Below are 10,488 nucleotides of genomic sequence, written 5' to 3'. Positions count from 1 at the left end.
CAAAATGTCTTCTTCCTCCCTTCTTGAAATCATAATAAACCAATCTTGGTAACCATCTCAGGAGGAGCAGAAGCTCCCTGGGGAATAAATGGCACTGGTCCTCTGTGTCTGCCCTGTAACGTGGTCTGGTGAGCCATTTCAGACATTCTCTCCATCTCCTTCATGGGCCAGAATACTAAAATAAAACAGATTTTTATCAGCTTCAGATTTCATGGAATTAGTGTTTCTACTGAACGCACAATTGAAAATGAGCTCTGAAGTTTGTGAGTATAGCCCTTTTGAACACCTAGCCCTAGGCAGAATACCTGGTTTCCCTGAAAGATCATTGAGCTTTCAATGTTTCCCCTTGAGAGGAGGCCTGATCCCTCATTTTGAGGACAGGACTTGTTACCTTCAGAGATGTTTGCACAAAGTAAGGAGGCTTGTCAAATCTGCCTTTTGTTTATGGTGCAGAAAAACTGGTTGCTAAAGGTCCTTTGAGTTGGCTTGTGCTTATTTTGTTTTACAGTCCTCCTTCCATATCCATGGATTTAAGCAACCAAGAATCAAAAGATATTTTGGAAATAAACAGCATTTGTACTGAACATACACATACTATTTTTCTTGCCCCTATTTCTTAAACAATATAATGTAACAACTATTTACATAGCATTTACGTTGTGTTAGGCATTATAAGTAACCTAAAGGGGATTTATAGTATATGGAGGATATGTATAGGTTATATGCAAACACTGTCCCATTTTACAAAATATACTTGAGCATCCCAGGATATTGGTATCCAAGGGAGAGGGTGCCTGTGACTAATCCCCCACAGGTACCAAGAGACCACAATACACACACACACACACACACACTTTTTTGTGTTATTGGTAGTTGAACCCAGAGGGTTCTACCACTGAGCTACATGCCCAGATATTTTTACTTTTAGAGACAGATTCTCTCTAAGTTGCCCATCTTAATGGGCAATCCTTCTGCAATCCTTCTGTCTCACCCTCCCAAATAGTTAGGATTACAGGTATGTGCCACCATGACCAGCTAGTAACCACTGTATTTTGGAAAGATATTGCTTACAAGATATTGATCCCCACACCTCAAGCTCTGAATAGGTAATAAGATATGGGGGTCTTCCACACTTTGATCCCCATTACATGATGAAGACCTTGGCATGGGGAGAGTTCAGTTGCTTTTCTTTAAGATCAAACTGAGGCTAAGTTGGCAAAATTTACATTACCACACCATCCTGCTCCCCTTACCTTCCTGCCACTCCTGGCCCTTGGTATCCACGACTGTGGGGTACCTCCTGTGGTCAGGAACAACCTAAGGGAGCATCATTTCCAACCCCTCAGACCCAGTGCTTACATTTTTTTTTAAATTCTTTTTAGTTGTAGATGGACACAATATCTTTATTTTATTTTTCTTATAGAGTGCCAGGGATCAAACCTAGTGCCTCAGGCATCCTAGGCAAGCTCTCAACCACTGAGCCACAACCCCAGCCTGAAGTGCTTACTTTTAATAAGAAACATTTTTGGAGGCCTCTTTTTATCATCCTGAAGTAACATTCATGTATGTTACCATTCTTGTGTGAGGCTGCTGCCAAAATCAGGCCCAAGCCCATTGAATGCCAAAGCATCATCATGGTGAAAACCAGAATCTGCCTATCAGGTATCCCAAAACACCTCCAGGGCAGGCAGGAACAGAACCCTGTCTGTCTTGTTCACTGCAGTATCCCCACTACCTAGAACAAGACCCTGCATTGCAATGAGGAGAAAACTGTACAGTCTAGGTATCTATGCTATGGTTTACTGTCCTCTTCCAACAAGGCTTCCCTGTCCTTTCTTCACTCCCCCTGCCAGAGGAAAAGGAGAAGAAACAACTCATGAGTGCCAGGGGTCCAGCCTCCTCCCATAGAGTTGTCCATACTGTTCACTGAAGCTATGGACAAATGGTATTTTGGGATCTCTCAGTCCTGGTCGGGGTAGGTGAGGACTGGGTCTGCACAGAAAAGCAGAGACATCTATAAAGGTAAGAATGTAGGGCTGGGGTTGTGACTCAGCAGTAGAGCCCTCGCCTCGCACGTGCAAGACCCTGGGTCTGATCCTCAGCACCACATAAAAAAACAAGTGAAATAAAGGTGTTGTGTCCAACTACAACTAAAAAATAAATACGAAAATTTAAAAAAAAAATTAAAAGGTAAGAATAGGCACGTGGGGCTGAGGTTGTGGCTCAGCGGTAGAGTGCTGGCTTAGCAACCTCAGCACCATATAAAAATAAATAAATAAAGGTTAGAAAAAAAAAAAAGAATGGGCACATGCCTGTACTCTCAGCAACTCAGGAGGCTGAGGCAGGATCCCAATTGAAATCAGCCTCAGCAACTTGGTCAGACCCTGTCTCAAAATAAAAACAACCAAAAAAAAAAAAAAAAGGAGATTGCCTCAGAGTATTGGGAATATAGCACAGTGACACAGTATGTATTAGAACACTTGCCTGGTATGTGTGTGGCCCTGGGTTTGAGCCTCAAAATTGTGGAGAAAAAAAGCGCTGGCCAAGTGGTTAAAACTAGAATCTGAAGCCCTCCAGCCTAACCCATCTCAGCTGTGTACCTTCTGGTAATTTTGAATGCCTCAGTCTTTTCACCCACGAAGTGAAGATAATAATAGTAGTTATGGTTGTTATGACTGAGATCATTCGTTGTAAAGCAATTAGGACCAAGTTTGATAAGGTATAATAACGCTTTTGTTGTTGTTAACAAAAGAGCTGAGTAAAATGAATAAAAGAAATATCCGTTTTGCCCAGCACTCTCCCACCCACTCAATCCCCTCCGCACATTCCTCCATCCAACTTTCAGGTCCAACCAACTCTCCGTGTACCAATTTTTGTAGCGTCAGGAAAATAGTCACATCTCAATCTGTGTGCCCTCAGAATGTCCACCCCCAAGTATGTGACGGTGGCAGTGTCCAAATCCCCGTGTGAGTACATTCCCCAGTCTGTGTGACCTCAGGAGTGGCAACTTGGAATGAACCACGCCGGGCGTGGGGAAGAACGCACGATGGAGCATACCACTACCAAGGGTCGGCCATCTTGCAATGTACCATTTTGTTTGTGGGGAAGGAGTATGGAATACAGTGAAGGAATATCTCGTTCATGTATAGGGACGGGCATGCTTGTCGCAAGGTCGGGTCCTGTCCTGCCTACTAACACTCACTTTGGACGGATCTCACGCTTCGGTCAGCCCTCAGCCTCTCTCACAATGGCCGTTTTATTACCTCACCCCCCCTCTATTTTTTAAATTTTGAACCAGCTCTCAACGCACCCTAGCAGGCAATTGGCTCAGGAGCTGGAGCTCTGCGGGCTCTGATTGGTGGATGAACAAATTGCTGCGCATAAAGCCCCACCTGCACTCTTGCCCCCGGCAACTCTGATTAGTCACTGATGGGGCCTGGTGGTGGTTCCGCGAACCATCACTCCTCAATGCTGGTACGTCAGGAGTTTCTGGAGCGTGACTTGCAACGGTCCCTCATTGTATCGCACTATTCACCTGTAAAGTAGCAGAGGAGGGTGCTTAGGGTTGGAACTTAGTGACACTACACTTCAGGATGTGACACCTGGTGACCTGGGCGTTTCCATCTTAACCTCTTAACAAGCCCAGTATGTTTCTGTTGCCAGAATGAATCCAAACCTTCTTAAATTCATTTATTTTTCAGTCTCTTAAAACAATACTATTTGGGGCTGGGGATGTGGCTCAAGTGGTAACGCGCTCGCCTGGCATGCGCTGGGCGCTGGGTTCTATCCTCAGCACCACATAAAATAAAATAAAGGTGTCCACCGAAAATTGAAAAATAAATATTTTAAAATTCTTAGAAAAAAACCAATACTATTTGGATCTGCTGGTGGGACACGCACAGTGCGTAATTGGTTGTCTCAAACCATAAATCTCACAGAACACTTGTGCATGCTTATAATCCCAGAAACTGGAGGCTTTGCTGGGAGGATCACCAAGTTAAGATACCAGACTGGGTAACTTAACAGGACCCTGTTTAAATTTTTTTAAAGGCGGTGGTGATGTGGCTCAGTGATAGAGCATCTACTGCCCACATATACACACACTCTCTCGAATGCGCTCTCTCTCTCTCTCTCTCTCTCTCTCTCTCTCTCTCTCTCTCTCTCTCTCTCTCTCACACACACACACACACACACACACACACACACGAAATACCCACAAAACAAATTGCCAAATGAACACCACATGGTCTTTAAAAAAAAAAATAGGTGTATATGACAGCAAAATTCATTTTGGTTCATTGTACACAATTTCAGCACAACTTTTCATTTCTCTGGTTGTACACCATGTGGCATCAACCCTATGTTCCGTCTAGGGTAATGATGTCCCTAGGGTAATGATGGCCATCTCATTCCACCATCTTTCCTTTCCTGCCCCCTCAACCTCTCTACCCTTCCTCCCCTTTGCCCAAAGTTCCTCCATTTTTTCCCCAAGCTCCCCCCTCCCCATTTTGGATCAGCATCCATTTATCAGAGATAACATTCAGCCTTTGGTTTTTTGGGATTGGCTTACTTCACTTAGCATGATATCATCCTACTCCATCCATTTACCTGCAAATGCCATGATTTTATTATCTTTTAATGCTGAGTAATATTCCATTGTGTATATATACCACAGTTTCTTTATCCATTCATCTATTGAAGGGCATCTAGGTTGTTTCCACAGTTTAGCTATTGTGAATTGTGCTGCTATAAATATTGATGTAGCTGTGTTACTATAGTATGCTGATTTTAAGTCCTTTGGATATAGACCAAGGAGTGGAATAGTGGGTCAAATGGTATCCCATGGTCTTTTAATAGTGTTTTAAACTTATGTTAGTTTTACTCCTCTGACAAAACCGGTCCAAAGTTTAAAGCCTTCCAAAAGCTGTAAATGAGCCAGGCATGGTTGTGCACACCTATAATCCCAGCTATGCAAGAGGCTGAGGTAGAAGGGTCCCCAAGTTGTAGGTCATCCTGGGCAATTTTATAAGACCCTGTTGCAAAATAAAATGGGCTGGGATATAATTTAGTGGTAAAGTGCCCCCAGTACTGGAAATAAATAAATAAATAAATAAATGTTATAAATGGCTGGGCTTTTGATATTTTTTTTGAAAAATAAATACTTTGTTTCTCTCATGTTTAAACTCATGGTTTTGGAGTATTAGGCCTGGCCAGGTGGAACAAGGTTGGCACAGTTGACATGAGTTATTTATTTATTTATTTTATTTTTTTATATTTTTTTAAAGAGAGAGAGAGAGAGAGAGAATTTTATTTATTTTTTAGTTTTTTCGGTGGACACAACATCTTTGTTTGTATGTGGTGCTGAGGATCGAACCTGGGCCGCACGCATGCCAGGCAAGCGTGCTACCGCTTGAGCCACATCTCCAGCCCGACATGAGTTATTTAATACATATCTAGGTGATGTAGCCAGTCACCTGTTTGAAGATTGCATTTTTTACATTAAACATATGTGTAAATTAGACATACTATGGTGCATGAATCATAAAAGAATACATATTAATAAACACATGATCCATATGGATACAGACAGAGATGATAATAGATGGAATAGTGGAGCCTCAGGTTACAGCCCTAGGTCATTCACACACTGGAGGGGAAGGAATGTTGATAATTTAACTTGGGGCCCAAAATTCTAGGAATATTCAGCCCTGTGGCCCTTACCTCCAACAAACAGAACAAATTTTCCTAAAATTAGACTAGAAGCTCCAAATCTGTTCCCAGTGCTGCCTCCACCACTGAAAACCCAAGCCAACCTTTAATCCTGAGGAAGATCATTTTATTTTATTTATTATTATTTGTGGTACTAGGGATTGAACCCGAGCTTCGTGCACAGTAAGCAACTGTTTTACCACTAAGCTACATTCCCATTCCCTCCCCTTATCTTTTTTTTTTTTTTTTTTGATACCAGGGATTGAATGCAGAGGCACTCAACTACTGAACCTCATCCCCAGCCCTTTTTTTTAAATTCTGAGACAGAGTTTTGCTAAGTTGCATGGGACCCTGTGAAATTGCTGAGGCTGGCTTTGAACTTATTGTCCTCCTGCCTCAGCCTCCTGAACCACTGGGATTTCAGGTGTGCACCACCTCCCTCCCCTTTTTCCTAATGTTGATAAAGGGTCTCATTAAGTTGCCCAGAATGGTCTTGAACTTATGATCCTACTATGTTAGCTTCCCTACTAGCTGGAATTCATAAGCATGTGTCACCACATGGGGCTAATATTTTATATATTCTTTGGTGATGGGGATCAAACCCAGGACCTCAATCATGGTAGGAAAGTGTTCTACCACTGAGCTAAATTCCCAGCCCCAAGATTATTATTTTAAATATGTACATATAAGAGATTGGGATGGTGGGTAGATAAACCAAGGTGGTGGACATTTGCCAGTTGCAATGGTACAAGTGTCTGTTTTCCCAGCTACTCATGAGTCTGAGACCAGAAGACCACTTGAGCCTTAAAGTTCAAGAAAAGTAGGGCTGGGGTTGTAGCTCAGTGGTAGAGTGCTTGCATAGGACGTGTGAGGCACTGGGCTCCATCTCCAGTACCACATAAAAATAAATATAACAAAGATATTGTGTCCATCTAAAACAATATATATAAAGTGTGTGTGTGTGTGTGTGTGTGTGTGTGTGTGTATAGTTTAAGAAAAATCTGGGGTAAGACAGAGATAACCTATCTTAAGTGTGGGTATTTTGCCATCACTGAATGTTTATGTGCATAACTGGGTTTGTAACATATATATCTCACTTTAGGGGACATAGCAGGTGAGTGGTCCATTGTTACTCTTTGGGGTCTCACCCTACTGGTAATAGAAATGATATAACCAAAAATGAACTATATGCTCTTTTTCAGAAAAAGACACCAAAAGTCATAGTTTACAAAGATAGGAATGAACCAGGCTCGGTGGCACATACCTGTAATCCCAGAGGCTCTGGAGGCCGAGGGAGGGGGATCTTGAGTACAAAGCCAGCCTCAGCAAAAGCGAGGCCCTAAGCAACTCAGAGAGACCTTGTCTCTAAATAAAATACACAATAGGGCTGGGGATGTGGCTCAGTGGTCAGTGTGCCTGAGTTCAATTCCAAGTAACACCCTCTCCCACCAAAAAAAAGATAGGAATGAACAGAAGAAGATCTTTAGTTTCTTAATAAAAGAATAAGTCTTGGGGCTACAGTTGTGGTGCAGTGGTAGAGAGCTTACCTAGCATGTGTGAGGCACTGGGTTCAATCTTCAGCACCACATAAAAATAAATAAATAAAAAGGTATTGTGTCCATCTACAATTAAATAAATTTTAAAAAAAGAATAAGTGATAAGTCTATGTGAAAAGAATAAAATAATTAAAAATTCTCACCTTCCCAAGTAGGGGGTGTAGCTCAGTAATAGAGTGTTTGTCTAGCATACTCGAGACCCTGGGTTCAGTATTATTATACTAATATAAGGTATTTGGCATGAGTGAGGCAGAGTGAAACAGAATCTCTTCTCCTTAGCCAAGTGTGGCAGTTCATGCCTTTAATCTCAGTGACTCAGGAGCCTTAGGAAGGAGAAACACAAGTTCAGGGCCAGCTTCAGCAATTTAGCATGGACCTAAGCAACTTAGTAGACCCTATCTTAAAATAAAAAATAAAAAGGGCTGGGGATGTGTCTCAGTGCTTAAATACCTCTGAGTTCAGTCCTCAATACAAAAAAAAAAGTGCTAGGGATCTATCTTCCTTCCATAACACTCTGAATATCAGCTTGTGATGTCCCTGAACAACCTAGTGATTTGGTTATCACAAAATTAAAAACAGATGCCTGACTACAGGGGAGTCTGTGGCCAGAGAGGTCCAGTCAGCTTCTGAGCCACTTTCCTCATTCCAAAGATTTATTTCCCCAGGAGAAATAAATCATGTATTAAAATGAGAATAAATAAATGGAATAAAACATCTTGTAATTGTTTATAAAAAAATGCATTCGGGGGTGGGGGCTGGGGTTGTGGCTCAGTGGTAAAGCACTTGTCTAGCACATGCGAGGTGATGGGTTCCATCATCAGTACCACATAAAAACAAATAAATAAAATAATGTGTTGAAGTACAACTAAAAAATGCATTTAGGGGTGGATCATTTGCAAAGATTTGAATAAAATTCTGTTCCCACTCAATTCTTATGTTGAAGCCCTAACCCCAAATGTGACTGTATCTGAGATAGGGCCATTAGGCTGAGGTTATAACTCTGTGGTAACAGCTCTTGCTTAGCACTCATGAGGCCCTGGATTCAATCTCCAGCACCACAAACAACCCACAGCTCAAAATATGTATGTGTGTATATGTGTGTTTGTGTGTGATAGGACCTTTAAGGAAATAATTATGGCTAATGAGGTCATAAGTCCTATCTCTACTCTGATAGGACTGATGTTCTCATAAAAAGAGGAAGAAACACCAGGGATGTGTATGCACAGAGAATAGGAACAATAAGAAGGGGGCCATCTGCAGGCTAAGGAGAGGACCGACCAGAAACTAACCCTGGTGGCACCCGGATTCAGAGTCAAGCACCTTGGCTGTCCTTAAAATTATGTATGGGTGATAACTTTGAGAAATGAAAAAAAAAGTTTTTTAAGCAATTACAATCCTTTGCCAAAGAAGTGCTTTTGCAAGGCATACTATAGGCAATGTTGGTATATAATTTCAGTACTTAGGGCTGGGACTGTAGCTGAATGACAGAGGGCTTGCTTAGCATGTGTGAGGCACTGGGTTTGATTCTTAGCACCACATAAAAATAAACAAATAAAAAATAATTTTAGTATTAATTATTAGTCTGAACCACCAAAATGAAGATACTGTCTAATTTCAAATGTGGAAAGAGAATCCTTCAAGTTCCAGAGAGAAAAGACAATCAAAATTGCCTATTTTAATATGTTTGCTCCCTGGGTTCAATACCCCAAATAATAATAATGATAATAACAATAATGATAATGACAACAATAATACTGTTTAACCATTCTATTACAAAATTTGTTACATTGTGAAAAAGTAGTTAGAATTTTCAGTTGGTTGCAAAACAAAACTCATAATGTTGAAATACATTACAATATCCAGCAGCAATTATTGGACATTGAGCAAGGGGGAAGTAAGCCTTCCTCATACCAAGTATGACTTCTTCTAATGATTTTCTAAAACATTCTTTTTTTTTTTTTTTTTTTTTTTTTTGGTACCAGGGATTGAACTCAGGGGCTTCAATCACTAAGCCTCATCCCCCACCCCTTTTAATATTTTATTAGACAGGCTCTCAATGAGTTGCTTATTGCCTCACCATTGCTGAGGCTGGCTTTGAACTTGAGATCCTCCTGTCTCAGCCTCCTGAGCCACTGGGATTACAGGTATGTGCCACCGTGTCTGGCTTCTAAAACATTCTTTAATGCAATACTATTGAGAGGGTCTTTTATTCCTTGCCCAAATGAGCATTGAGTTTCACGATATGAATTTGTTTCATATTTCTTTTAGTTGTTGATAGACCTTTTTTTATTTATACATGGTGCTGAGAATCGAACCTAGTGCCTCACACATGGCAGGCAAGTGCACTACTGCTGAACCAGAGCCCCAGCCCCTACAGTTCATATTTTTTAAGTATTTTTTTTCATCAGTGGGCCTTTATTTCTTTTTACTTACTTATATATGGTGCTGAGGATCAAACCCAGTCCCTCACATGTGCAAGGTAAGAGCTCTGCCACTAAGCTATAGCCCCAGATCCATCATTTCATATTTTTATGAAGTAATGAGTAAGTATTTGTGTGTTACTGTCAATAGAACCCAGGGTGCTTTATTATTAAGCTATATCCCCAGTCCTTTTAATTATTCATTCATTTATTCATTTGTTTATTTATTTATTTGGCATCAGAGATTGAACCCAGGATGCTTAACCACTGAGCCATATAGCCAATCCCTTTTATTTTGAGACAGGGTCTTACTAAGTTGCTGAGGCTGACATTGAACTTGCAATCCTCCTGCCATGGCCTCCCAAGTCACTAGGATTACAGGTGTACACCACCATGACTGGCGTTGATTATTTTTAAATTATTTTTAAATGTATTATCATTATTATTATGAGTAGTAGTAGTAGTGGGAATTGAACACAGGGATGCTTTACCACTGAGCTACATCACCAGCCCTCTTTAATTTTTTTTTTTTTTTTTTTTTTTTTAGATATGGTCTTACTAATTTGCTTGGGCCATGCTAAATTGCTGAGACTGACTTTGAACTTGAAATGCTCCTGCCTTAGCCTCCCAAGTAGCTGAGATTATAGGTGGGATGCCTGGCCCTTTTTATTTTATTTTATTTTATTTAGAGAGGGAGAGAGAGGGAGAGAGAGAGGGAGGAAGGGAGGGAGGGAGGGAGGGAGGGAGGGAGGGAGGGAGGGAGAGAGAGAGAGAGAGAGAGAGAGAGAATTTTTAGTATTTAC

This window comes from Urocitellus parryii, chromosome X (assembly GCF_045843805.1).
Source record: "Urocitellus parryii isolate mUroPar1 chromosome X, mUroPar1.hap1, whole genome shotgun sequence".
Classification (NCBI taxonomy): domain Eukaryota; kingdom Metazoa; phylum Chordata; class Mammalia; order Rodentia; family Sciuridae; genus Urocitellus; species Urocitellus parryii.
This window is presented reverse-complemented; position numbering follows the sequence as displayed.